The 15,947-nt window shown below is 44.0% G+C and overlaps 1 pseudogene; it reads right to left on the reverse strand.

The window, feature by feature from the left end:
- Positions 1–15,208: 15,208 nt before the first annotated feature.
- LOC114899995 lies at positions 15,209–15,410 on the reverse strand (annotated as a pseudogene).
- Between the last annotated feature and the right edge of the window lie 537 nt (positions 15,411–15,947).

Raw genomic sequence — 15,947 nt, forward strand, 5'->3', positions numbered from 1 at the left:
ATGCTGGTGAGGATGTGAAGTAACAGGAACTCTCATTCATTGCTGGTAGGAATGCAAAATGGTACAGCCAATTTGGAAGACAGTTTGGTGTTTTTTTATAATCATATTCCTACCATAAAAATCCAGCAGTCACACTCCTTGGTACTTACCCAAAGGAGTTAAAACATGTTCACACAAAAACCTGCACATGGATATTATAACAGCTTTATACATAATTACCAAAACCTGGAACCAACCAAGATGTTTTATAGTAGGTGAATGAATAAATAAGTTGTGGTACATCCAGACAACGGAAAAATGTTCTTCATTAAAAAGAAATGAGCTATCAAGCCATGAAAAGACATCAAGCATATTTAAATGCTTAGTACTAAGTAAAAGAAGCCAGATCTGAAAAGGCTATCTACTGGATGAGTCCAACTATATGACATTATAGAAAAGGCAAAACTACGGAGACAGTAAAATAATAAATAGTTGACTGGAGTTAGTGGGGAGGGAGGGATGAACAGGTGGAGCAGAGGATTTTTAGGCACTGAAACTGTTCTGCATGATACTGTAATGGTAAATACATGTCATTATACATTTGTCCAAACCCATAGAATGTACAACACCAAGAGTGAATCCTAATGTGAACTATGGACTCTGGGTGATAATGATGTGTCAGCATAGGTTCATTGATTGGAACTAATGTACCACTTTGGTGAGGGATGTTGATAATAGGGGAGGCTATGCATGTGTGGAGGTAGGGGGGTAAATTCAATTTTCTGTAAACATAAAACTGCTCTAAAAAATGAAGTCTATTTAAATACATATACATATTTATATAACATACTATGTTAATAAATGCCTTTAAGTTCACGATTTTGGGGGAGGCAAAATGCTCCTTTTATTATCAGGTATTGCCCTTCTTTCTCACTGCTCATTACTTTTAGCCCCCAATTCTGTTTTATCTAACATATAATTTTGTAATTTTGCTACACAGGCTTTTTAAAATTACTTATTTATATTAGTTAGAATTAGGTTCAGCTGCAAAGAACTGAGAACCAAAATAACGGTAACCTAAGTGAGAGAAGATTTTTCTCTCCTACATGGAAGTCCTGAGATAGGCAGCCCAGGGCTGACACTGTGGCCGTTTCCCAGGTCCTTGGGGACCTAGGTATTCCAGGGTTACTACCCAACCATCCACACAGCAGGCCCTTACCCTCACGGTCCTCCATGGAACTAGAAGCCTTCTCAGCAGAATTTAATAAGGCTCCCTCACTCTGGCAGTATCCTGCATCCCTCTGCAGGATACCTTTCTGTGGGTTTAAGATGGTGTCTGGGCTCTTCATCATCTCAACTATAACTTTCCAACTTTCTGCCTCTCATGTCCCAACTCAGCAATCTTTCAACTCCATTGAAGCCTTCCATCGAATTGATTGATCATCCATTACAGCTGACATCATCAGCCTGGCCCCTGCCACTCTCCATGAGCATACAACTGAACAATTCTCTCTTCCATTTTCCATCTTCTCTTGATCCCAACTCTCCCTCTGCCCCAACTACTGTCGCATTTCTTTACTCATTTTTGCATCAAAATACTTGACAAAGTAGTCAGTTCTCACCTTCTCCAATTCCTTCTCCCCTCATTCTCCCTCCCACCCACTCCATTCAGGATTTGTCCCAGGTCACCACTGAAACCTCTTCCACGTTGCTAAGTCCAGCGGTGGATTCACAGTCCTATCCACTGGGAGATCAGGTTCCTCTGGGGCCAGAAGAGGTGGAGCCGTCCCCACGGAGCCAGCAAGTACTGGGCCTACCTGACCTTCCCACACATGTCAGTGTTCATCCCGCCAGGGCAGTTTGGTTTCACTGACAACAAGTATTACCAGTTAATTATTTTAGAAGTTACACGGCAGGGTCTGTGTTTCTGACTGCCCACAGGCCTGCGTGTATGGAGACCGTCATTGGTGTACTCACATGTCGTTCTCCCTCCAGAAAAACCTGCTCAGCGACGTGGTGACTTCAGCTGCAAGCACTTCCGGGAAGCCCAGCCTCATCTGAGGCTCCTGCTGCAGCTCAGGTGATAGAACCAACACTGAGCTAGGGGCGGAGGAACGGAAGATGGGAGGAAAGATTCGTCATTATCATCAATTCCTCTCACGAACAGAACAAAAACTTAAGAGGGCTGTACACATTCAGATCCTCTGCATTTGGAATCTGAAATAATGTGAGAATGAAAATTGGGAGCTTCTTTTTGCAGGCTCTATCCTTTTCTTTCTTTTTTCCCCAGCCACGTGTCATGCGGGATCCTAGTGTCTCGACCAGGGATCAAGCCCACGGCTCCGGCCTTGGAAGCCCGGAGTCTTAACCACTGGACCACTAGGGAAGTCCTGGAGCTATTCTTTAAAAGCATTCATCAAGTAGAACAATAGTTATCCAGCTGAGCCCACTTAAATCCCACTTTCTATCCCAGTCACTCCCAGCCCAGACGCTGGATCTGTGGTTTGAGCGGTCTGACCTCTTTCTTCGAACAACTGATAGATTCAAGGTACCCAATGTTTTACCACAGGGCTCCCAAGTTTGCCTCTGATATCTGAGGCTATTCGAATTATTCTCAATTTTCACTATAGTATTTTCAAAGGTGGTGGAATAGTTGATTATTAGAGTCGTTAAGGCATTAAGAATGCAAACTTATAATGGAAGTCCATTCATTAGCACTGAGATGTTATTCCAGGCAACTGCTATGAACACAAGTAGTCTCACCACCAAGCTGGTCCTGGAAGCAAGTACAAACCATCCCTATCTTATGCCTGGGTGAAAATTTCATATACAAGGAGTCCCCCCACTCTCTAATTTTTATAAACCTGGACAATTACTAATAGGTAACCCTGGGTTCCTTGTTTCTACCTTTGCTTCCTGTGCCATACTATTAATGGGTCCTGATATGATGCAGGCTTTGTAGGAATTATTTTTCCAGCCATGAACACAACAGGAAACAATCCACTTTTCCATTTCACTCAAATTTTAATAATCGAATAACATATATTAAAAAATACACTCTGAAGAGACCAGTAGTCAAAACCAACTTTCTCTAGAAGAGCATTTCTCAACCTTAAAAAAAAATTATTTTTGCTATTTCCCTCCTAAGGAACTTTTTTAGTGAATTTTCCAAGTCACCCTTCTCCGCAGGCTCAGCGGCCATGGCTCACGGGCCTACCCGCTCCGCGGCATGTGGGATCTTCCTGGACTGGGACACGAACCCGTGTCCCCTGCATCGGCAGGCGGACTCTCAACCACTGCGCCACCAGGGAAGCCCCCCATAAAATTTTAATATCACAGATATACTGTATATCTGTTTATGTACTGATAATTGATCATGTTGCTGCCACGAACCATTGTAACATCTAAGATTTTGTCACCTTCACTTGAGAACACATGCTCTAGGACAATTGGCTAAGAAATTAGGAAACTAGGGAAAAGATTATTCAACATGACATCGTCATTTTTCATCCATAGCTCCCATTTCTTTATCTGGCGTCCAGAATGCAATTGGTACTGTGGCTCCCTTCTTCAGCCAAAGTCTCTAGAACACTTGCCCCTCCAGGTGACCGGCCAGGGACTAGTGTGACCTCAAGCCTCCTTGTATACTAGGGGCCAGGGCTACTATCCTGGCACTATTAACAGCTTCTTCTTCTCAGGCCTGTGTTCACTTATCTCCACCTTGAGATCCTGCTAGCCATCTTTGTTTGTCAGATTTACAGTTTAAAAATGTGGGACACACTAACAGTTTAAAAATATGGGAGGTTGATTGGGGGTTGGTGTTAAGTCCAATATGACTGAGAATGTTCCCTGTATGAATTGGGGCTATAAAGTCTCTTCAGGAAAAAAATCTGAACCAGCACATACTCCAAGGCTGTTTCCTTTAGGGTACCTCTCAGCCAATTTAGTACTCGTAACCCCAAAATAGAGCTAATCCAGCAGAAGATCCCTTGTGGTCAGCCTAGAGGGGAACCAGTTCAGAGGGGAGTGGGAGGCTGGAGGGACTCAGGAGGCATGTAACCAAGAAAAAAATAAAGCAGGGCAATTGCCTCATGTGTTTGAATATCTTGAGAGATTTATACTTCAGTACCAGAGTTTGAAAATTAAAAAGTGATGGTTACCTAGAAAATGAAACAAACAAAACCAAGGCAATTATTAACTAGAGAGAAAACCAAAAGTTGTATAATAAAGTTAATTATAATACATAGTTCTAATAATGTTAACATTGAGTACTGATGTTAGGCTGGGGTGTCTTTTTTTGTTTGTTTGTTTTTGCGGTACGCGGGCCTCTCACTGTTGTGGCCTCTCCCGTTGCAGAGCACAGGCTCCAGACGCGCAGGCTCAACGGCCATGGCTCACGGGCCCGGCCGCTCCGTGGCATGTGGGATCCTCCCGGACCGGGGCACGGACCCGTGTCCCCTGCATCGGCAGGCGAACTCTCAACCACTGTGCCACCAGGGAAGCCCTAGGCTGGGGTGTCTTTTTAAGCCTAGTATTTCTAATTCCTAATCTCTTCCTCCAGGGATACTTGAATACTATTTAGCACTTGCCGATGTTTCTCATACAGAAATTATGAAGAGTGGCCATTTATTCCCACTACCACCCAGTGAGTCACCATTATCTTTGAATGAATGCCATCGTTGGCGAGGGAGAATCCTCCATCAGGGGCTTTCTCTCCAAAAGGGGACCCTTCCTCGTATCAAAAATACATCCACTCCAGAACTGGGAATCAGCCCATGAAGAGGGACAGCTATGCCCACTGCTGAGACACAGTATGGTGTTCCTGATAGAGACTAAAGTCTGGATGTGAACAGCCCTGAAACTTCCAGTTTTGGAAGGGGGATCTCCTGCAGTAAAAATGGTATCATTGGACAGGGGTGAGGTGGGGAGTTGTGGTCTCATTAAGATTATTTTTGACTGGGGCTTTAGGATCCTGAAAGAATCATCTCAATATTCTCTTGCCACATTTATGATTTCCCATGTTGCTGCTGTAACAATTTACTAAAATAAATAGTGGCTTAAAACAGCACAAATTATGTTATAGTTCTGGAGGTCAAAAGTCTGAGATCAGTTTCACTGGTTAAAGTCAAGGTGTTGTCAAGGCTGCATTCTTTCTGGAGGCTGTAGGGGAGAATCCTTGCCTTTCTAAGAAGCTTCCAGAGACTGCCCACATTCCTTGGCTTGTGGCCCCCTTTCCTCTTCAAAGCCAGTAAATGCATCACTCCGACCACTGCTTCTGTTGTTACATCTCCTTCTCTGACTCTGTCATACCTGCCTCCCTCCTATAAAGACCCATGTGATAATTTTGGGCCCATCTACCTGGATTATGCAGGAAAACCTCCCTAACTTAAGATCCTTAATTTAATCACATCCGCAAGTCCCTTTTGCCTTGTGAGGTAATATAGTATGTGGTCTGGTGGATTAAGACGTGAACATCTTTGAGGCATCATTATTCTGCCTGCCACAGTAGGGGCCCTAGGTAGTGGGTCTGGTGGGGGTGTGTTGAAAAGGGTGGCATCAAATGGAGCGGCTGTGACCACAGCCCTCTCAACCCTAAGTCTAGAAAATATACTCAGGCCAACCTTGGCCTAGGGCTTCCTTCACACCCTACTTCCCAAATAGCTCTAGCCCAGGTGTTTGGATGCCATTCATGACCTACCTGTGTCCCACCTGACCCAGGGAGATATGCTTAGACTTGCAGTTTCACCATCTCTGCAGATCTGCAGTTGTCCGAATAAGCTTCTGGAGCTATGCCTCAGCCTGTCAGCATACCGTAGGGAGTCCTGGAGAGTGGCCTGGAGGATAGAGACATTTAATTTGACAGCTGCCCTGTGACACCCTCTCCTTTTTTACCCCACCCCCCAAACTTGCCTTCACTATGGGTTGTTGAGACTTAAAACCCCCTTTCTCCTACTAGTGGACTGCTTGAACTTAGGGCATCCTGTGCTATCCAAGCTGGATCCTCCTTAGCCCTGGGAAAGTCTCAGTGTCTTGGGGGCACTTGGCCCTGCTTTGGGAAGGCAAAGAGCCACAGGGGAAGAGGGCCATGAAACCTTCCTTGCTCACTCTCCATGCAGAGTCCCACCTCCTCTCCTTGCTCGGCTTTTGTTTCTGTGTCCTCATTTTGGCACCGGAGCCATTCCTCCAGTCATATCGCCTTGCGGTAGACCAATATGGGGGCCCCGTGATGCTAGGAGAAGTTTTGCATTTGAAATCTTTCAGGCCCCAGGGTTTTGGGAGGGTTCAAAGTTCCTGCAGCTGGCACCTCTGTCACGGGATGTACTGTAGTCCTGGTAGAGAATTTCTCTCTGAGAACTCCTGGAGTGGGGAGGAGGCTTGCCTTTGAGTAAAGCTTGAATGTTGCATAACGTACTGGATGATTTTATTTCTGAATTTGTTTCTGTGTTCTACGGGGTTTTAAGAGTGATCAGAACAACTCCCTGAGTTTTCAAGAGGCATGGGAAGAATTCTCCCACTGAAACCATTTAAAGAGATGGTAGCAAACAAAATTAAGTTGCATTCTGATTACGTGCCACAAGCTGGGCTTCTCTTGCTCAACATACCCAATACATGAATTTCCTTTATGAGGGCTCAGCGTGAGTAAATTTGAAGTGAAACAGTTCACTTACCTGCAGACTCACTAAATCTTCTCTAAGATATTATTTCTACTATCACTCCTTTAAAATTTTCCCAATTTATGCATCTTGGGAAATGTACTGGAAACCTAGTTCAAGTGACCTCCCCTTCCAAAGAGCATCCCCCATTCAAGGCCACTTTAATCACTTTAATGGGGGACAGGGAATAGATTTGGAACTGGAAGGATTTCCTCCTTGGGAAACAATTGGCCAGTGTGGGGACACAGGCCATCTGGGACCAGTACAGAAGCAGCTTTCTTCCCAGAGGACTGCTGAGCACATAGGCACCCTGACCCTCACTGTTTCAGTTATTAGGACCCTCTCTGTTCCAGAGCCGGGTAATGGGACCTGCAGGTCAGCCCTGCTCTGTGGCTGCTGAGTGGAACCTGGGTCCCTGTGGCAGCTTTGCATTTTCAGACTGGGGCTTGGCACTATTTCCCTTTACCCATCTCAGCCTGGGTCACTGGCAATGGAGCAGGAAGATTCCCATGTATGTGACTATCTGGGGGGCAGGCAGAGGAAGCAGGACCAGGGAAGTCCTCTCTGCTTTAGCAAGCACTGCTGCGTGCCAGGCTCTGTGCTGGGACTTTACACACTCATGTACTTTCACCGAATGCTCTCAATAGCCCCGTGAGGTGGGTGTCACAATCCCCATTTTGTAAGGAGACTAAAGTTCTATATTGTCAGGGATCCAGCAGGAAACAGATGGTATACTCAGGGGGGTTAGTTGAAGAGAGTTTAAGGAATAGACTATTTAAGGAATAGACTATTTACAGAGGTGTGAACAGAGTTAAAGGAACTAACAAGCAATGATGAAACCACGGGGGATTAGCAACAGCTGGAAGCCTCTATCACCCCAGGGTCTAAAGGGAAGGAGGGGGAGAGACTGACCCAGACAGGAGACAGCTGGAGCCAGGAGAGGGTCAGAGGGCCAAAACACTGCATTACAACAGGGCAGGGAGGTCGGGGTGGGGGAATTGAATACCCTGTTCTCTCTTCTCCCACTGCTCCACCCACTGGGCTCCCACCACTGGTTTCCACTGGCCAAAACCAACTGGAAGCCAGAGGACAGGGATGCCTGGATGACGCAGCCTATAGAGGTAAGCCTCGTGAGGGGCACATGGAGACCAGCCAGCCCATGTTCTGAGAGATTAAATAATTTGACCAAAAGTCTTGGGCTGAAATTTAAACCTTGGTCTTCCTGAATCCGGAGTACAACACTGCTGTCCTCCCATTGTCGACATTATCAAGAAGAGCAGCTGGAAACTGGAAGAAAAGATAGACAAGGAAATGAAATTTCAACTTGTAGGCCAGTCCTATCCAAGGTATAATCCAAAGAACCCTAGGCTTTTGCCGCCAGAACGCTTGACAAAAGCTTTATTTCACACCCCCAACGTGGAGCGCCAAAATGTGTTTTAGCATGTTGAAGATTCTGAGAGGTAATTAAATCTAACTAATTTTTACTCTTTTCTCCAACTTAATTGACCATGATAACTTTTTTTGTTCCTATAACACCAATTACATCACACAGACTGTATTCTTGGAAACACACTTGGGCAGGTACTGCCATGAGCAGTGCAGCGGTCGATAAAGATAAATGTAGCTGCAGTGTAGGGGTGGCTTGGAAGAGGGCAATGTGGGAAAGAGGCAGGCCAAATAGAAGACTCCTCCAGTAATCCAAGTAAGAGATGAGAAGGGCTTGAGCCTGGGAAGTTGCAAGAGGAGGGAGAGGAAGAGCAGGTTTCTTTTTGGTGATTGGGATGCATGGCGATGTCATCCACTTGGAGGAGAAATCAGACAGGGACTGCCAAATATTCAGGCTAGGTTGGGATGCATTGAGCATAAGGTGCTTTGGGATAAACAGAGATATTTTAGTTGGATATTGAGGATATGAGATTAGGGTTTTGGAGAATCATTGCTGTTCAGGGTACACATTTGAAAACCATCAACATGCGGTGACCCTTGAAGCTCAGGGAATTGTTGGCACCCCCCAGGCTGAGAAAGTAGAGCAGGGGGTCGAACTTGCCTTCAGGGTGTGAGGGAACCCTGAAATTACTTAAAATATTGCATATCCATGAACATAGGCAATTTTTTTTTTCAGGAAAGAGTGTCTCATAGCTTTCAACGTATTTTTGAAGGTGTTCTTGAAAAAGAGAAGTTTGAGAACCACTGGTATAGACTGAGAAGAGAGGAGGATTAAGGGTGAAGTCTGAAGGAGAGTCACCAAAGAAGTCTGACCCCTTTCAGCCAGAGAGGTGGGAGCAATGCAAGGTGCAGGGGCCTCAGGACCCACGGGGGCTGCAGGACCCACAGCAGCAGGAAAGTCCAGCGATTTCCAATGAGCAGAGAGGTCCACTATGAATAGGATAATCATACTTTACCTACAGATAATCCTCTGGATCTGGCAATTAGGAGCTTATTGGTGGCCTTAAGAAGAATAGTGTGAGTAGGGGACTGCGTGGGTGAGAATAGAGAGGGTGGAATAGTCAGCGACTTGGAAGGAAGTAGAGGGTAAGAGAAGAGACAAACTCCTTCAAGCCGCTCGTGGTCAAGGCAGGACTAAGATTGTCTGTTTTGTTTTGAGACTGAGAGCAATAAAAGCAGTTTGGTAATTAGGACCCACCCCTGAAGAAATGGCTTTAAAAGGAAAACTGGAACTCACATATTGAAAGACAAAACAATTTCTCTGCATGAATAACAAATATAACACATGGAACCCACTGACGCACACACACACAGAGACCAGCAGCCAGTGGAAGTAGGGAGAGTAGGTCACAGTAAGGATAAATGTTGAAGGTCACAGTTGGGAGGACTTGCTTTTGATTTGAGCAGCTGGGTGGATGGTGGTGACTTTTACAGGACTGGGGAAGAGCAGATTAAGGGTCAAAAGCACAAGTTCCATTTTGGATATCTTTTTTTTTTTTTTTTTTAACTTGAATGAGTTTATCTTTTTCCAGCTTTATTGAGATATAATTGACATACAACATTGTGTAAGGTTATGGTGTACAACGTGATGAATTTTTTGGGAATATTTGCATGATTTTATTAGCAAAGGTAAGCAATGATCTATTCTCGATGTGATGATTTGATATACACATATATTGCAAAATGATTACCACAGTAAGGTTAGTTACACATCCGTCACCTCACAGTTACCTTTGTGTGAGTGTGTTAAAATCTGCTCTCTTAGCAACTTTCAAATATTGTTAACTATAGTCACCATGCTGTACGTTACATCCCCAGAACTTATTCATCTTATAACTGAACACTTGTACCTTTGACCACTTTCACCTCATTTCTTCCCCCACAAGCTCAACAATCACAAATTTACTCTCTGTTCCTATGATTTTTTAAAGATTTTTTTTTAAGATTCCACATATAAGTGAGAGCATATGCTAGTTGTCTTGTTCTGTCTGATCTACTTCACTTAGCATAATGCCTTCAAGTTTCATCCATGTTGTAGCAAATGGCAGGAATTTCTTCTTTCTACGGTTGAATAATATTCCAGTGTGTGTGTGTGTGTGTGTGTATCACATTTTCTTTATCCATTCATCCACTGATGAACACTTAGGTTGTTTCCATGTCTTGGCTATTTTAATAATGCTGCAGTGAACATGGGGATGCAGATATCTTTTTGAAACGGTGATTTCATTTCCTTTGGATATATACTCAGAAGTGGGATTGCTGGATCATATAGCACTTCTATTTTAATTTTTCGAGGATCCTCTGTACTGTTTTGGCACATAATGGCTGCACCAATTTACATTCCCACCAACGATCTACAAGGATTCCCTTTTCTCCACATCCTCAACAGCACTTATCTCTTATCTTTTTGATAACAGCCATTCCAACAGCTGTGAGGTGGTAGCTCATTGTGGCTTTGATTTGCCGTTCCCTGATGATTAGTGCTGTTGAACACCTTTCCTTGTACCTGTTGGCCATTCGTATGTCTTCTTTGGAAAAATGTTTATTCAGGTCCTTTGCCCATTTTTTTTTTTTTTTTGCAGTATGCGGGCCTCTCACTGTTGTGGCCTCTCCCGTTGCAGAGCACAGGCTCCGGACGCGCAGGCTCAGCGGCCATGGCTCACGGGCCTAGCCGCTCCGCGGCATGTGGGATATTCCCGGACCGGGGCACGAACCCGTGTCCCCTGCATCGGCAGGTGGACTCTCAACCACTGCGCCACCAGGGAAGCCCTACTTTTAACATAAATAGCTAAGTCCCTTCCAAAGCTTCCTGGTAAAAGGTTTATCACAGTGATTACAGGCTTCAGCTTTGGAGTAAAACAGAAATGTGTTCCAGTCATAGCTGAGTCTCTTACTAGTTGTAGCCCCTTGAAACTTTGGTTTCTTCAACTGTGAAATGGAGGAAATAAGAGCAGCTACCTCAGAGGGTCATACAAGCGTTACGAGAAAGAAGGCATGAAGAAAGTTTAGCAGGCTTTACTTAATACTTTCTGCCTGGTATTAACTCACTTTTGTTTCTAACTGCAACTTCTTCAGCCTAGACCTTGGTTCTCAAGAGAGACTGAAGGTTTTACGGAAAGGATGGGACTCAAAGTGGATTCAAATCCACAAGCAACTTAATGAAAAGGGCACCGTGGATCAGGAATAAGTGTGAGGGACAGCTATGAAGCTCAGCATGTGAAGAAAACAATTTGAGTGGCTTTCTTTGTGTCTGTTACTCTTCCTGTTCAGAAAAATGCTTGTTTTATTTCAAGTTTTAAAAAAGTCATTTGTCATGAATTTGGTTTTGTTTCTATTTAGTCTGTGCACATAAGGAATTCCAGAGTTGTGTGAAGAACGAAATTTTGAAAACCTCTGAGATTGAGGATATTGGCCCTGTCATTCCCTTGTGGGGCAGGGCATTAGGAAACTAAAGGCAGGGTGACCCAAGGGGTTTAAGTCTATTTACAACCTAGTTACAGTGTATCCTGTTTTCTCCCTGCTGTGCTGGACTGAGCATCTAACAGAAGACCCTCCCACACGTCTGAAAATAAAGTGAGGTTTTGACTACAGTGTCTGTGAGAAATTGACACAGTATGTTTCTAGTTTACTTTTGTCAAAGGTGCATAATGTTTTCCAGGTTTTTCCTCTCTTCTCCATTCTTTAAAGAAGTGAGAGGAAAGACACTGGTGCTGAAAAAGTGGGGGGTTGGTTCTGGCCAAGAGCCCAGGATTGTCGTTCTGGCCTCAGAAAGGCATGTGAAGATGGTTTGAGTTTTAAATCATGTTAGGGGGAAGAAAGTTGTGTTCTGGAGTCTGACATCATGGTCCTCTGTGGCCTTCCACCCCCACCTCAAATAACTGCACTAAGTTGATGTTGGAAAAAGTTGCTTTTGAATGTTTATTCAGATCACTTATTTTGAAACACCTCAATATGGTGAAAGAATAAAGCGGGGTCATCCTGCTTCTGCCATCTCCATGTATAGCTCATCCCACAGGAATAAGAACAAAGGGTGACTTCCTTGGCCGCCTTCAAGAATATGCAAGGTAGGGACTTCCCTTGTGGCTCAGTGGATAAGAATCCGCCTGCCAGTGTAAAGGACACGGGTTCGATCCCTGGTCCAGGAAGATCGCACATGCCCTGGAGCAACTAAGCCCGTGTGCCACAACTACTGAGCCTGCTCTCTAGAGCCCACGAGCCACAACTACTGAGCCCGCGTGCCACAACTACTGAAGCCCATGCACCTAGATCCTGTGCTCTGCAACAAGAGAAGCCACTACAATGAGAAGCCCACCCACGCACCACAACAAAGAGTAGCCCCTGCTCGCTGCAACTAGAGAAAGCCCATGTGCAGCAACGAAGACCCAACACAGCAAAAAAAAAAAAAAAAAAAGAATGTGCAAGATGAATCCTTCCAAGAGAGGGGATCAATCCTTTTTTTTATTTTGGAAAAATTTGACTGTATACAACAGTAGAGAGACTGGCATGATGATACCCTATGTAACCATCATCCAGCTTAATAACCATCAATTCATAATCCATCTAGTTTCCCTCTATACTCTCTACTCCCCACAAGCCAGATTATTTTGAAGCAAATGTCAGGTATATATCATTTTTCCATAAATAGGTGTGAGTATTTAAAATCTAAGAACGATTTTTAAAACAACCAGAATGATTTCTACACTTAAAAAAAGTAAGTCCTTAATATCATTATATATTTAGCCTGTGTTCAAATTTCCTGATTGTCTCATAATTGTTTATTATTTTTAGTTAGAATCAGGATCCAAATGAAATCCATGCATTGAACAGTTGATATGTTTGTCTATTTTAACCTAAAAGTCACCCTCTTTCCTTTTTCTTCTTTTCTTTGCAATTTATTCATTGAGGAAACTGGGTCAGTGTCTTATAAAGTTTTCCATAGAGTCTGTATTTTCCTGCTTTCATCTTTCTCTTTATTCTTATTAGTGTTCAAATTGTCCCATCTTTGACTAGTGGGATCCTCTAAGTAAGCTCCCAAGTCCTTCTGACATAATCTTAGTGGTCTTTAATAGTTTCCTTGCTTTCTAGCATGGCAACACAATCCAAGCTTGCCGTGTAATTTTCTACCCTAGATTTGGAATCATCCATTTCTCCAAGGAGCCCTGGCTCTTTTCGGTGGAAAATAGGATTTAAGGATCACAGTCTGTGTACTACATGTCTTTATTCTACTTGGTTGGTTCATTGTTTCTAGGCCTTTTCCATGGAAAGAGCTAGAAAATACTTTTTTTTTTTTAAGATAAAATATATCATGAATTGGGCTTCCCTGGTGGCACAATGGTTAAGGATCTGCCTGCCAATGCAGGGGACACGGGTTAGAGCCCTGGTCCAGGAAGATCCCACATGCCGCAGAGCAACTAAGCCCGTGAGCCACAACTACTGAAGCCCGCGTGCCTAGAGCCCGTGCTCCACAACAAGAGAAGCCACCGCAACGAGAAGCCCGCACACCGCAACGAAGAGTAGCCCCCGCTCGCTGCAACTAGAGAAAGCCCCCGAGCAGCAACAAAGATCCAACTCAGCCAAAAATAAATAAATTTATTAAAAAGAAATATATATATATATATATGAGTTCATACCGATACTTGCATTTCAAATTCAGGATTTCAGGGTTTTTACTTAACCTCATCAGTCTCATATCTATATTTCCTTTCCCTAGTGTCAATTATTTTCTCTCACTCTGATCAACACTTTTTTTTTAATTGCAGTAAATTCATTTTTAATAAGTTTTCACTTTTAATCAAAGTAATACATGCATGTAAGAGATTTAGGAAAATCAACCAGTACAAAAGGACATATAATGAAAAGCAGTAAATCCCCATCCACCCTTCTCAACTTTTGCTTTCCCAACCCAGAGGCAAAAACTTTTACATGTCTGTTTAGAGGTTAACTCCATTTTTCCTAATAATATGTTTTTCTTACTATTTCTTAACTTGATGACATGAGGCATTTTCTGCTGACTTCCTGCTATCCCCTTGGTTTTCCTCCCTCCTCCATTTGGTTGTATCACTATTTTTAACTCTTTTGTTGGTTACCTTGTTCACTTAAAAAATCTAACCCCTAAATCTGTCTTATTCTTTCAACTAGAGACAGTATCTGGACTTCCTAGTTTAGGAGAATAACACCACTATTCCATTTCTTCCTCTCTGCCTGCCAACTTGTTGCCTGTACTTGTCAAAGTTGGTTAACATTCCCACTCTGTTCTATAACTGTCTCCCCTGCTTTGCCTAGAGATTTACTCTAAAAATGAAAATGCGTAACTAATATTTCCATTGCAATGATTATTTAAACACTGTTCACTGAATGGCAAAGTTGAACACTATGATTGGATTTTCTGTGACTGCAGAGTTTTGATCCACATGCCAGTGTTCAGATTCCCTTTCTCACACTCCAGGCAACGGTTGAAAAACAGGCCACATCTGAGGTTGCTTCATATGTGAAGCATGCTCTCCTTGTACAGTTTAAAATGTTTGTTTTTCCCAGTAGATTCTGTTTGCCGTTGTTTTTTCTTTGGGGATGAAGAAATGTCTGCCTTCAGATCATGTTGTAAATTTCCTCCGTCTAACTCCATCCATCTGTTGCCTAGAATCGATTCCATTCGGTTGGAAGTCTCTTCTCTTCTTTTTCTAATTTGCAAGATTTGTCTCCTATTTGGACCATTCTTGTACAGTTTATCTTTTTTTAAGTTGTTAGTAACTTTTCCTTTTTTCCCCCTTAGGGCATCCTGTGCTTACTGTCATTTCCCTACATTTGGTGCTGTCTTTTGTTTTATGGATGCAAGAACTTCTCAAATATTTCTGAGGATTTTCAGATTTTTAAGTTCTGTTCTTTGAATTAGCTATTTCCTTGAGATTCAACATTTAATTATATCTTAGGCTTTTTTGGTTATATTGCAGGCTTTCAGCAAATGATTTCTAGCCGCCCATTTATATGAAAAGATGGGGCAATGGCAAGACCGGCAGGCAAGTCTGTGTGCGCGAGGAGAGCTGGTCGCTTTGCTCTAGGGCGGGCGAGGTCGGGGGTGGAGCTCAGCCATCCTGCTGGGCACCCGCCTCCCAGAGTGCCACAAGTTAGTTGCTCTAAATATGTACCTGCAGGCGCACTTTGAGAATCACCGAAGCCACGACTTAGAAGTAGGGGAAGTTCATGCGCAGACCTCCAGGCCAGGTCGAAGAAGATGATCAGCGTGCGTGTGAGCCCCTTGCAGAAGGCGCCGTACGAGCCGCCGGTCGCGGCGGAGCGCGACAGCCGTACCGCCAGGCCCGACAGGGCCGCCGCCATCGGTCTGCTGTGGCCTCCCGCCGGCTCCGCGGCCAGAGGGACGCACGCGGGAGAAGCGGCGCGGGAGGTGGATCGCGCGGCCGCAGATGCGAGCTGCGGTGCAGGGCGGGCGTCCTCCGCTTCCTCCGGCTGCGCTCGGGCCACCGCCCAGCACTGTTCTTAAAGATGTTCAGAGAAAGAGATTACAGTCTTTCAGCAGCAAAACACGATGCTGCTTTCCTCCCTGCATGAATCATTGATTTGGACAGGGGAAGGTGCAACTTCAGTTTTAAAAATTAACATTGAGATGATTGTGTTTGGGTGCTGTCCTATAGGTTTTCTTTTAGAGAAGCTAAAGTCACAGGACCTTTTAGCCTTCTGTCTTCTGATTATCTCAAAGGATTGGTTGGAAAACCAGACTTCATTTTTCCAACCAGTTCCCAGAAATGGTTGGGTCAGTCTCAGGGGGACCAATTGGCTTCCAGAGAAGAAAAAGTAAGTGATCAGACTTGGCGTTTCTAGGAGTTTGAGGTTTGACAACAGGTCATGGAGTTATGC

This window comes from Monodon monoceros, unplaced genomic scaffold (genome assembly GCF_005190385.1).
Source record: "Monodon monoceros isolate NGI ecotype Baffin Bay Population unplaced genomic scaffold, NGI_Narwhal_1 Super_Scaffold_18, whole genome shotgun sequence".
NCBI classification, from domain to species: domain Eukaryota; kingdom Metazoa; phylum Chordata; class Mammalia; order Artiodactyla; family Monodontidae; genus Monodon; species Monodon monoceros.